General features: G+C 35.2%; 1 protein-coding gene across 7 annotated transcripts in view; it reads left to right on the plus strand.

Annotated features, from left to right (window-relative positions):
• The window catches only part of SLC16A7 (solute carrier family 16 member 7), an 87514-nt gene that overhangs the window by 58162 nt on the left and 14613 nt on the right, over positions 1–14739 (plus strand). The gene's annotated exons all lie outside the window — the stretch shown is intronic.

Raw genomic sequence — 14739 nt, forward strand, 5'->3', positions numbered from 1 at the left:
GGTGGAACACCCAGATGAGAAAGCTGGGGCTATTCTTTCTGGAGAAGGCTCTGGGAAGACCTGAGAGTGGCCTTTCAGTATCTAAAGGGGGGCTATAAGAAAGAAGGGGACAGACTCTTTAGCAGAGTCTGTTGTGATAGGACAAGGGGAAATGGTTTCACACTACAGGAGGGGAGATTTAGATTGGATATAAGGAAGAAGTTCTTTTACAATGAGGATGGGGAGGCACTGGAACAGCTTGTAATTTGGGGCTTGTTCTAATAAAGACTGAATTAATATTTTTAGTCTTTCTATATCTGTTGAATGTTGTGTAGGTTGTGGTGCTCCAGCGTTTCAGTGACAGTTTCAGATGTACTAGTTTTGATAACCTGGTAATCTTAAAATTATTGGCTTGTAAATATCAAATCTTTCCTCATACCCCTAATTCACTTGCTTGCATCATTAAGATAACACACCTGGGAGAATAAGTTATATGTTTAATAATTGACAGAGTTTGCTTAATAATTATAGCTGATTATAAGCTGATAGAAATCTATTGATCTTTTTGTCTTCAACTGTTCTCTGAATGATCTGTAAGTTCAATACATTTCAGTTTCTTTGAGGCAAGATCCCTAAATAAACACTTCTCTGTTGGTATCAACTGCCAATACCAAACCTGTCATGCAGGAAGTCTTGCTCAGCTTGCTCTTCTTTGTAGGATGCCTTTGCTTTTCCATGAACACAAATTATTTGTGATTCCTTTTTTTTTTTTTCTTTTACAGCAGTAAGCTTTGCTGTCCAACACATGCTGCTTCCAGATTTACTGCTGCAGCCTAGATTTTATCTTCTTGTTATTCAACAGAGTAGAATATAACTTATTCAGAGGAGTGGCTTAGTGTCAGAACTTTCAAGGACTCCTTGCAGTGGCTTTCAGAGTAGGCATAATTCAAGAAGGCAAGTGTCCTGTTTGGCCTTCCCTAGAAGGTGGAGTCATCTTGTGCCCTTGGATATCAAATTTCACTCAGAAAAGCTTCAAGAACAATTGAGTTTTAAATCATTTGAATTATTGGCATATACCTGAGTGGCAGAATTAGTTTCTCCTTATTGTGTTACTGCTAAGCTTTGAGTGTCTCTAATTAAGTAGCTGAAGCTGTTATTATTTGTCTTATCAGAATACTTGCAATTTCCAAAGCAGCAAATAAATAAGCGAAGTGCAAGAGGTTTTACTTTTGGATCTTCTACATAAGTACTCTCTTTGCAGGAACTATTTAATCTGTAAGAAACCAAGACACTATAACTGTTACCATGATACATTTAATTAAGGAGCATAAAGTTTTAAAGCTGTACATAAGCAGCATGGCATCATTACTTAAGGTGAATAAGATTTACTTAGTTAGCTAGTATGCCTGGACAAAATCCAGCAAAATCCAGTAAAATAAAAGGACTGAAATCGGTAAATAGATACATTATAGATAGATCGTGTGCTACATATCATGAATGTGCAAATCTTAATTGAACTTATTGCCAAATATTCTAGAATTGTAGTTTGGATAGTGACACTGGAAAAAAATAACAAAGTCAGAAAGAAAAACTTAAAACAGGTCCATTGATACAGATAGTGACAAATGACATGTTTCACTGACAATGTTAGGCTGTTATCAGAGATATGCGAAATAACTGCTTGAAACTCTGCTCCAAGTATGGGCAATATGTGCTCAAATTTAAATGCCAAAGAAACAATCAAGTTCAATGTTTTATTTCTCACTTGCTTAAAGCAAGTCAACATATAAACATGTCTTTATATATTTATGCAGATATCCCTCCTTTCTATGGGCTGGACTTCCAGAAAGACTACATCTTCCACAATGCAATGGGAATTTCTCTCAGAGCAAGGTCCATTCTGTGTTTCATGACTGTATTTACAATAATGACCAACATAATCAGTAGCTCATCTTCCACTAAGCTCCAGCTGAAAGACTGTAGATCTGCAGCATTTTAAAAATGATTTAACAACATTTAGAAATGTAAAATAGTACTGTGTGATCTGGAATAAAATGTTTTTTTATTATTCTGTAAAGCTAAAGAGTAAGAATTAGATCATGGGACCTCTGGATAGCACTATTTCTAATTTGTTCATTTGTACCATAGGAGAAGTTTGCAATATTTCAGAATGATGTACTTGAAGAGTTTTGGCTCAGCTGAAAATTCTGAGATTTGAAACTTTTATTCCAGTTTAGGAATAGAACAGATGTTAAAATGTAAGAATGTTCCATACAACGCTGGTTCTGATTTGTGTATCATTCCTTTACAATCAAATAGCAGGTCACAAAAATAATACACCTAGGAGTAATTTTTTTTTTTTTTTTTTTGTCTTTCACACCGTGAATTTATACCTGTAAAGAGAATGTGCAAGAGTATATAAGCCACTGCCATTCTGATTCAGAAGCTTTTTGTATTCACTTACTCAAATACAAACAGTAACTTAAGCATGTGACTCTGTGCTTAGAGGAACATCTTTTAAGTGGCAAGTGAGATTAAGACATAATCAGATTTGTATCATAGAATTTCTTCTTGATCACTTCTCCATATGTTATAAAAAATTTACCTGACAGGGTGTTCAGATATACATATTGCCTAGATCATTCAACTTTCTAGCCGATAGTTTTTTTAGCAAGATATATTGAAATTGACTAGAGAAACTTAGTTCCTCCTGCAGGAAGATAATAATTCTTTTATTAGGAAACCTAAGTAATATTCTCCTCACCAGCACATACATTAAATCCCTTCAGAGGCAGATGTATTTCACTGGATCATTTTAATATGTTCTGGCTGAAGATCAGCATAACACCTTAGATGCAAGGTGACTCCAGGAATGCATGATATCTAAACAGCATCTGTAATACAAATCGTAGGAAGTCTATATTTTAATGGACACTAATTTATTTAGAATTTATGACACATGACAATCATTAGAACTAAACTGCTTTATGTTACTTGGTAGAAAATAAAGTTTCTGGAAGTGTTAGGTTGTTACCTCACATAAAGTAAGAAAATATACCTGTTTCAAAAGCCACATGAATATTATCTTCAAGTGCAATAAGATGGTCCTGAGTGATCAAGCTACTTCATGTTGCTGCTTGCAGGAGAGCTCAGATATTCCTTATGCATATGAAAAAAATTGGTATAGACTCCCTATCACCTCCCACCTTTTTCAAGAAGACCTTGTTTGTGGGAAAGTAATCTCTGATGCCACAGCAGAAGGGACTCTGTAAAGAACATAATGGACATGATTCCTTTGTAGTCCAGACAAAAAACAAATGCAGTAGATAACTTTGCCTAGATCCCTGGTAATATCTTAGTTTTCCACTTATTAAGTCCAAAGTTTCATTTACTCATTTTTTTCATGGCTCTTACTCATCTTACCTATTCAAATTTTATGAAATTTTCTTTTTATAAGGGACGCATACTTTTCCCCTTACTAAGGGAAGTCGTCATGTTTTAGCTGATTGGAGTCTCTGGAATGAGTATATATACTGAAGTCCACAAAAGAAATAGCATGTGACTAATATATACAGGAAATGTCTAAAAATTTCAAAGACCCACATACAAAACTCTTATTGTAGAAGGAAATCTCAAAGTATCAGTCTGATGACAAACTCAAGTCTAATGAAAAAATAAATAAATATGTGAGGTAGATATGGGAATATGGAAAGATAAAGTGACATATATGTATATGATTTCACTTTCGACTCTATTGAATAGAATACTATTCTGAAGCATATGTTGTTTGCTTTAAAATATTAAGAAGAACTGAAAGAAAAAAGACCTAGGAGTGTAATGACTAGAACTCACTCTTAAGTCACTCACTCACTGGTAAATTTTTTTCCTAAATATTCCTATTAAAAATATTCTTGGGTGCTTAAATTGTAAGTAAATTGGAAAAAGTTCTAATTTGAACCTCTCAAGCACTTCCAAAATTCTGGAATTATTTACTGAAATGTCTCTATCTCATTTTTGTTTGTTTGTCTGAAAACAGAAAACCAACCAAACAAGCAAAACAACATCCCAAGGATACTCACTTTAAGTTGATGGCTGAATGTTGTTGTGTATCTCCCCCACCCCCCATTGCCGTGGTTGTTCAGACTCCCCTTTTGCAAAATACTGGGAAATATGCAAATTCTACACATGGAATGATAACCTTTCATATGCCATCATCTGCCCCATTTACACTCTAAATGTTTTGGGATGCAAACTCTAACGGAAGTGATCACTTTACATCTTGTAGAATATCTCTGAACAACAAATAATTTATCTTACTCTTCACCCTTCCCTCAATACTTTGTGAACTAAATGTTATTCAGATACAGTTCCTCATACATGAGCTAGTTTGCTTGTCAGGGAGGCTGTTTAGGAGCTTCTGAAATTACCACTTTCAAGCTTTGTCAGTTGTAACTACTGAAAGTCACCACATGCATTTTATCAGATATTTTTGAGAATGCAATTATAGTGAAAATGATTAATATTTTAGAAATATTTTTTTATATATCATAAGCATAGTATGAGATACATGTTAGACAACAAATGCGTTTGGAAATAATCATAGAATCATAGAATCGCTAAGGTTGGAAAAGATCCACCGGGTCATCCAGTCCAACCATTCGTTCGCCCTTCACCAATGGTTCTCGCTAAACCATGTCCCTCAGCACAACATCCAAACGCTCTTTGAACATCTCCAGGGTCGGTGACTCCACCACCTCTCTGGGCAGCCCATTCCAGTGCCTGACCACCCTTTCAGAGAAGTAGAATTTCCTAACGTCCAGCCTGAACCTTCCCTGGTGCAGCTTGAAGCCATTCCCTCTAGTCCTATCACTAGTCACACGAGAGAAGAGGACGACCCCCAGCTCACTACAGCCTCCCTTCAGGTAGTTATAGAGAGCACTAAGGTCTCCCCTGAGCCTCCTCTTCTCTAGACTGAACAATCCCAGCTCCTTCAGCCACTCCTCATAAGGCCTGTGCTCCAGACCCCTCACCAGCTTTGCTGCCCTCCTCTGGACACGCTCCAGGGCCTTGATGTCTTTCTTACAGTGAGGGCCCCAAAACTGGACACAGTACGCAAGGTGTGGCCTCACCAGTGCTGAGTACAGGGGGACAATTACTTCCCTATTCCTGCTGGCCACACTATTTCTGATACAAGCCAGGATGCCATTGGCCTTCTGGGCCACCTGGGCACACTGCTGGCTCGTGTTCAGTCTAGCGTCAGTCAACACCCCCAGGTCCATTTCCTCTACACAGTCTTCCAGCCACTCTGCCCCAAGCCTGTAGCATTGCCTGGAGTTATTGTGGCCAAAGTGCAGGACCCGGCATTTGGTCTTGTTGAATCTCATCCCATTGGCTTCAGTCCAGCTATCCAGCCTATCCAGATCCCTCTGTAGGGCCTCGCTACCCTCAGGCAGATCAACACTTCCAGCCAGCTTGGTGTTATCTGCAAACTTACTGAGGGTGCATTCAATGCCCTCATCCAGGTCATCGATAAAGATATTAAACAGGACAGGCCCCAGCACCAACCCCTGAGAAACACCACTCGTAATCTAACGATATTATTGAGAACGACCTAAATATGCTGAGTTCTCAGGACTCCCAATTATAAATACGTCCAGATTTGTACTTCTCAGTACATATATTCTGAATATGTAGATGACATTAAATAATTAACTCATGTTCCATAATTCACAGTAAGTGGTCCACAGAAGCATCATAGGTGGTAGATTGACTATTTTCAATTTGAAGTTTAATTATACAGTAAAAATTTGAGTTGTGAAAGGAATATGATAAAGAAGGACCAAGGAAGAGGAAGCATGTATGTTGTGCTTTTCCTGAAATAATGAAATACTGCCTGCAATAACTTATAAGGAGTCATTCCTAAGTTGGGTTAGACTTAATATTTTTCTGGAACAAGAATAAACAAACTGTAGGATGATGTGCAATATAAAAATAGGATGTTATATGAACACTACTACAACAGGCAGTTTGAAGAAGACAGAGAAATACAAATGGCAACATTAATCTTATCTGATGAAGTTTTGTTTTATTCCAGGAAAAGTAGTCAGTGATTTTTAAGGTGTACAAGAAATTGTGAATCATAACAGGATATAATAAATAGAAAGTGATGAGTAATGAACATTTGTGAATATTTTGTTCATGTGTGCATACACATGCAGAAAAGGAAAATAATTGTTGCTCAGAGGCAGAAAGAAAAAATCAAGGGAAATATTTATGACTATATATTTGTAAGTTAATAGCATGGTTTAGGAAAATATCTGTGAAGAATTTAAATATTAGCAGGCACTGTTTATTTTCTTTTTCAATGATTAGCTCTGAAATTAAAAACATGGGTTTATTTTCAAAATGCCATAATTGTAGCTGCAACAGTAGTATACTGCAACTGCTGTCTTTTCATTTTGTGAACTGCAACAATGCAGAAAATTGCTTTGTAGTAGCAGAATATACAGAGCTTGTCTGACAATTCAGTTCACAGGGGCAACAAGCTGTAAGGAAAGTTTTTACTCCCAAAATTGTGATCTGCACTGACAAGACACAAGTCTGTTGCATATTGACATTTAATTATTTATTTCAAATTCTTTTATCTCACTAGTATACTCAGAAGTTTTCAGGTAAAAAGTACTTGTAAATTGGATTAATACTCCCTATTACCCCAGGTGGAAACAGTCCATTTTTGTATCATTATCAGTATCATTTGAAATCTCACAACCAAATGAAGGAGAATAAGTGTTTATATTTCTGTCTTCATATCTTAGTTGATGTTTCTATGTAAATACTGCTTCCCGTTTTGTTATTGTTGTCTCTGTATGGGCATAGTTGTTTTTTTTATAGTTTTTGTTTGTTTGTTTGTTTAGTAGAATTATCTTTGAGATAGTACTAGAAATTCTGCATAGCTATAAGTTATTCTTTAATTTCACATTAGTATTAATTTTCCTTTGTTTCCTGTCAGTAGACAAAAAAAGATAGATAGGACTTGTTTTGATCTCTTCAGACAAGTGATGTTGCTTCTCGTACAAGCGCTTAAACATAGCTACTACCAAACTAAACTAAATCCTTCATCTATAAGTATCCACAGAGGGTGAAGGAGCAGCCAATGAGATGAATGAATAATATTTCATAGACAAGATGTCTTCAAGAAAACCATTAATTATGTTCATTGGAGCATTTCTGTATTTACAGTTATGAGTCCTGAAATTCCTGCTGAAACCCTGAAAGGATAGAAGTTTAATGAAGCTTATTATTAATACCTTCATGTTAACTATTTGCTGTAGAGAATTATATTTATTAATATTTACATGCTTTTTATCTCATGTATTTTTGAGCAGAAAAATGAACAAATCCTTGTGGTTTTTTTTGTTTTTTTTTTTTTCATTTAAAGAAGTAATCTTTTTTCATATGAGTTCAGTGTGCATGTAACGTTATTTAGGTGAAATCTCCAAACACATTTCTGTCTGAAAAGGCTGTGTTAACTTTAGATTCGCAAAAGTACATGAGCTCCTGAGGATTGAAGTTGATTACTTTTAAATGCTACACTAGAAAATTCCATCATCTTTTCTTCTCCAGGAAATTGTTATTATGTCTACCAAGAACCTCACATTTGCAATTGAATTTTCTGATGTTAATGCTGATGCACTACATTACGTTTGCTGTTTAAGTTACAAGCTGATTGCATCAGTTTTCTGAGGGAAAAAAAAAAAAACATAAAACAAAATAACAAAAAACAAAAAAAGAAAACAACAAAACAACACATTTGATTTCTTAGAAGGCTATTTGGGATTTATATATAATGGTGTTAATTCTATTTACAGCTGTTCCTGTGACAGAACATAGGCCACTGTGTCCAGTTAATTTTGAGACAGCACGCTTTTTTATTTGGTAGTCAGTGACCATAAATGTTACTGAAAACTGCTGAGTGTTCAGCAGTTCATAGAATTACACTCATTTCTGATTAAGTATCATATGGTTTCTTATTGTTACTTTCAAAAGAAATGCCATAAATCATCTTCAAATCTTCTGCTTTGTGATTGACTCTTTCATGACAGGCTTTTGTAAAAAAAAAAAAAACAACAAAAACCAACCAAACAAAAAACCTATAGCAGAGCATACAAGAGATAATTAATACCAAGCAAAAATGTGTATCTATTGAAATAATAACCAGCATGGCTACTTTTTGATTAAAACTGAACAATTTCTAACTTTTAAAATTAATATTTATACAGTACTTTGCTGAATTGGAGATAAGTTTTCCAAATTTTGTGGTCCACAGATCCGTACACCTCAATACCACAACTAATGTATAAAAGCCTGCAAGGCAATCAAAAGGAAACATAGTTTGAGATGGGGAAGTGGCAAGAAAAGCTCATCACGCTGGTGGATGGTTGAGCTGTTGGCTGTTTGCTTCCTGACATGCAATGCTTGAGCTGCTGCACAATCTTAACTCACAGTCCAGTTGTCCTGACTCAGTCTGAACTGCCTCTTTTTGGTTGCTATTGATTGCATGTGTTACCATTCCGAAAACATGATAAGGAATTTAATAATAAAAAGTTGCCTGACATTTTAATGTTCTCAAATTCGTAGATGCTTTCTTTTTCCCCATACACTCCAACTCCCTCTAAATGCTCATCAAGTGGTAATGATAGTATTTAATGGAAGGTTTTGGACTAGAGATAAGAATGTTCCAGTATCCTCAATATTTTTAGTTAATCCTGCTTGAGAAAAACAAAATATTTTTAAGACATTCTCAACCTTCATGAATAGATTTTCAGTACTATCAGAAATCAGTTTGACTTGCTTTTTCTCTGGATAACTAATGTGACATTCCAAGAGTAATACTAAGTACTTGCAGAAAGTACTTGTGATTGAAGGAGTAGTTTTAAAGTGAAAAGTAAGGCTTTGCTGTAGGAAAATACTGGTGAATGCCAAACAAAGCAAGTCAACTCCAAAAAGTGCATTTTGTATTTTGTAAAAAAGAAAAAAAAAAAAAGAAGTCTGAATGACATTAGGAAGTAGATTATCCTCATTTTAGTTCTTGGAGTTCCTCTGTATTTTCTGCCTTGTAGGACACAGAAATAAAATACAGCCAGGCCGGAAGGATAGTTGGTGTTATGCTCTGTAAAAAAATGTATGCGTGTTTAAATCATTTGACTTGACAAGATGCAATCTACAATAATGTAGTACTGCAACTTCAAATATTATTACTATTGCATTAATTTCCAACTTATTTCAAGATTTCTCTATATTTAAATAAGTGTCAGATTGTTCTGACTGAGTCATTTCAGGTTGCTCAGGATCAACGACACTATGATGACAACACTGCATGACATGGTCAATGTATGTTTAAAACATTATTTTTGTATCAAAAGCATTCTTCTCTTGTTGCCTAGTAAGGATAATGCAGATAGGAAAATAAAAAGCATAAGTGATGCTCTGGCTGTGTGTGAATAAAATTACAGACGTGAATGAACTTTAATTGTGTGACAGTATTGAGAGGTCAAACCAGAAATAAATACTAAAACCTAGATTTGTATTTACTTTTAAATATTGCCACTCTTTCAGTGAACATAAATATAGAAAAGATGCAAAGATGAATTCATTATAAAAACAAAGCACAATTGTGGCAGCTTACAAGTATCCTGTATGATCCTTTGTGCTGCTACAGTCCCTGCTGGAACTCTTCTGATCAGTTATTATACATTTAAACGGTGGATCAGTTTTTCATCCCTTAGAAAAAGTGGTAACTATATATATTTTTTTCATGCTATTAAAAAAGAAAAAAAAAAAAAGATGAAAAAGAGAGAAAACAGCAAGAATTCTAGTGACCCAGACTCTCTTTCTATATAAATTAATGGAGTGTACCTAATACATTTGGACTGATAAATGTTACTGTACCAGAGAACTCAACAAGATACAGATGTTATGCCAAGGAAATCTTCCTTTATGCTGTTTGGTAGCCCTCAAACAGATCTTCCAGTACTATAATCTCTGGGTATCATGAAATGGAAATACAGTTATCATCTCGTTTGCATCCTTTAAGTTTTCAGAGATATTAGATATGAAGCTGTTGCATTGTCTCCAGAGTCAGATCATTTCTTGAAGTATATATTTTTTTAGGACTGGAAAAAGCAAATAAATACATAGGTATGTGCATGACTGTGTGTGTATCTCTGATAATGTGACTATGAGACAGAGCCTATTAAATTTATAGCCCATAGTTTGAGCTGTGTTCATTTCCACAAAAAATATCCACAGTACACTGCTGTAGAAAAACAAACAAACAAACAACAAAAAAAAACCCACCAACATTTTATTGTTTGGGTTCTGTTTAAGCCATATTAGCACATGGGCATCTTTTAAAGGGAAAAATGTGATTGCTTCTTCAAACTTTTTAAAGCTTTTTAAATCTACTTATTATTCAGTTACGTAGTCTTTTTTATTATCTTTCTTTAACAACAGCAGAGCTTAACTGAAGAAGGGAGATTTAAATGGTGATTGAAACACTGAACTTGGAAGTGAGAGGAAAACATAGATTATTGCTACTGTTGTTATTATAAGAAATAATGCATTTCATTTCTAAACAATGTATTTCTACTAAGAGGTCTCGGTATTCTCTGAAGGCCAGTCAAAGCAGCCTTGTCCTCACATTTTCCGCATACAACTGGACAAGTAAATGTTTTGCTTAGCTATCAAAATAAGTGCCACATTATTACAGGCTTTGTATAAAACATCATTAACAGCTCCCACATGCATAGCTGAAAAAGCTATTGCAATCTTTTCCTCAATGTATGATGAACGTGAAAAGCTTCTTTCTTACCCATGTCTTCCTTTAAAACATTTGTGCCCTGCTGTATAACCCTTTTGGAGTCTGTTCTTCAGTGACGCAGTTACTGTTGCTATCTTACTCCTTCTCAAAGTGTGGTCATCACCTTAGATAGATATAAAACAAAAATACAATCATGAGACTATTAGTATACTATGATAATGGCCTTAAATTTATTTCAGGGAGTGCATAGTCTTTTGTGGCTGATGGTTTGTAGGTGCTAAGGGAGAGATCAGGCTAAATATTCTTGTGGGCTTCCTGACTTAACATCTGCTAGGTAGCTATTTCAGGTTTCAGGAAAACAGACTCACAGATCCAGCAGTCCTTTAGTGCATTAACATGCCTTAATGTACAGCATGATTTTGGCAGTGATACATTACTTAAACAGCTTAATATTTCTTCAAAAACAAACAAACAAACAAACAAACCCACAGAAAAGCCTGGAATTTAGGTCCCTGCTGCTGGCATGTGAGCATTGCTTATTTGTAGAAACTGTTAAATGTGAAATTAGATTGATGCATGGCTATAAAAAGTATGATTTCAGACAAACAAACAGCTGGAATTTATGTAGGCTCATATACATTGAGATATGATATGCATCATTTTATGAGACTCAGAAACCAAGTATATACACAGATGTCACAAGAACATATTTAACTTACTCATCAGATTGGGAGGGTTTCTGGATAACTAATGGAGATGTCTTGAACTAACTTAGTGTCTTCTAGAAAGATTCGTTTTTCCCAAATGCACAAATACTAAATTAAAATATGAGAATATACAGAAGAGAAAAAAAAAAAAGTGATATCAAGTTTCGGTAGTAAATGCACATCATTGCTTGAATAAAACATCTCAAAGATAATACAAATTTTAAAATAATTTTTAATTTGTACAGTCCAAGTTTAGGTCATTTGGAAGTTCAGAGCTCTGATATGCCAGGTATCTTTGTCTTTCCTCTGTTGTCTTTGCCCACTACCTGCCTAAATTGATACATGCGTATTTACCTCGAGCTAACACACCTTGTAGGTGAGGATGACATTGCATTCTTTGATCTGAAAAGCTGTAAGTCCTTAAGTCCTGGCCTGGCTGCCACAGTTCAGATACACTAAGATGCAGTTTTCCTGTTTCTGAACTGTTTGCAAAGTTGTGTCCCTGAAAGTATTGTGCTATGAAAACTAGACATTTCCCATTCCCTATAGGAAAACCTCCAAAAGCAAATATCTTCCCCAGACAACTGAACAAACAAGAATCTGACATATTATCTTGCCTTATAGAAGGAGGAAAGGTTCAATGGAACAGTATCAAAGGATATGGATACTACAATTCATATTCTTTTGCAGTAAATGCTACTGCAGAGCTTTTCTTTGCCCATGGTTACAGTTGGAAAAATGTCAACACAGTGCAATGTTGTCTTTTGATCCATAGTTTTATTTAAATTAAGTCAGCAATGTAGCAATATTGCACAACAATATTTTTCCATTCTATTTCTCTTGACAACAATTGACAGTCTGCAATGTGTGCATTTACCTCATCATTTTCACATGGTCTCACACCTATCTTGGCTTTTCACAGTCTTTGTTTAATGAGAAAAGAAACAGATTGCTATCAGGTCTTTTGCTACCTAGATAACTTCTTAAGTTCTTACATAAGGGTACAGCTCAAAATGCTGCCTGTAGTGAATAAATCTGGAAATACTTAGACCAAATATTCTCCAAAATGCTTCTTTTGTAGGTCTTTCCCCTCTGCCCCAAGGAACATTCTAAGTATGGCTACAGCAAGTCAGTGTTTATTACTGACATATTTTTGGGGGAAATTAACAAATACCACACAATTTTTCATGTGGTCAAATTAATTTATAGAAATGCTCCTATCCGATCATAAGAAAAACAGTTTGAAAATAATAAAATATCCTTGTTTTGGTGTGTTTGAAGTGAAATAGTGTTATTGTGTTCAGCGATGAGAACACTTAAAACTTTTTTCTTTCAGAAAATTACCTTAATATTATTTTTTCAATAATATAAATATTATTTGATATTGTAATGAAACTTTTTACTTTGAGTTGGGTTTTTTTGCTTGTTTGTTTTTTCTTTAACCAAAGAAAATATATTGTTCATGAATTTTAAAAGGGCTTTCTTTCTAATTCAGACATGAGCCCAACTACTGATTTTTCAGACATATCTGTATAAAACAATCTGTGATTGAAATTACACGTCACTGTAGTTATGAGTGCATAAGCTTATTAAGACAAGAGAGGTACACATTATATATTTGGAAGTGGTTTGAGCATAGGTTATCCATCCTTCATGTCTCAATGCCTTCTGCGTATGTCGTCAAAGGAGAAATCTCACCTCACCATGGTTCTGCTCCGTGGCTCCCATCAAGTAGAAATAAAAAAGCGCTGAGTATCTCACAGTATAAAATGTCTGCTAAATGGTTTAGTGTTTCATATGTGATTTAAAATCATTCATTTAATCTCTGGGCCATTCTATTATAGTTTTTAAGTCTGGAGGTTTCAATCCACTTTTGTGCTTAGTCAGTGAGCAGCAGAGCTAATAGAGTCTTCTGTCCTGTTCTGTGTGTCAGCAGGATGAGCCCTAACACCTTCACTTTGAGTATCCTTTACCTTCCCAGTAAAATAGCACTCCTGTTTCTTCTGTATTCCACCACCTATCTTCCACTGCTCAGCTTCCTGGGCTGTGTTTTTAGGTCCATTCCATCACTCGTGCAGAACTGAGCACATTTGCTAATGTCTGGGCTGCCTGGACAAGGAGACCCCTTTATTGCCAGAGGTTTCCCTCGGCTGTTTGGGCCCCAAACTGTTTCTTAAATACAGGTTGTAAGATCCAAGCATCACTGAAATCTTCTAGTAAATTAGAACGCTAAATATTCAGCAGTCAACTTGCTGACATGTTTGTCACTCAAATTAATTTCAAGCTGATCTTTGGATTCACAAGCTGTTAGAAAAGGTGAGCAGCCACAGAGCAATACTCTGGTAGATGTTTGTTTCCTTAAGGAAGTAAGCTAAAATTTGGTCATTCAGCATATTCTAAGGATTTTTGTTGTAGATATTTACCATTTACAGTATGTTCATAATAGTCATTTAATACATTTACAGTAATTCAAACAGTGGAGTCCAAAATAACAGTATACATATGAAATATGCAGTCTTAAATTTGGTGGAATTTTTATTATTATTTTTTTATCATGGAAATTCTGGCATTTATTCCTTCAGATATTTATAGCGAAAGACTTAAAAGTGTTTTGCAATGAAATCAAGTGCAGTGCTTGGCATTCCACTTTATGCCAAGTGCCTGTTTAGTATTTAAAATTTATTGTTTTTTAATATTGTTTTTTTTTATTATTTTTGAATTGAGTAAGTTTAGTTATTGAAAAAACGAGGTGATTCATAATGGTTTGGGCCAAATATAGTGCAATCAGATGGTGTGCAGGTTTGCCTAAAGAGCTTTGACAACCTCTTAATCTTGATATGTTACATGCCACCTATTCTAGTCACGGTCGTTTAAGAAACAGATAATGCATGTCATGCTAAATTGCATACTAGCTGTTTGTTTAGTGTGGACGTAATTGCACCATAAACTGAACTGCAGTCGAAACCGAAAAATGGACTTGCAGTAATATTTTTAAAGTTTGAAAATCTTTTTGCTAAACCACCTTTTAGATTTTCCCAGACAACCTGTAATCATCCTACTGCCCACTAACTGCCTCTCTGCCTCTCTGAATCATGTAAGGGAAAACAAGCATTGAGGGCCAGAGATGTACATTCTGATTTGACAGTGTTTCTAAGTCTATGTGTAGCTTTAAGTCAGTGTCCAAGACGTGCTACAGAATCAACAAGATCAGTTGTTAGTTTGCTTTCCTGGAGA

Source organism: Gallus gallus, chromosome 1 (genome assembly GCF_016699485.2).
Source record: "Gallus gallus isolate bGalGal1 chromosome 1, bGalGal1.mat.broiler.GRCg7b, whole genome shotgun sequence".
In the NCBI taxonomy this organism is placed as follows: Eukaryota; Metazoa; Chordata; class Aves; order Galliformes; family Phasianidae; genus Gallus; species Gallus gallus.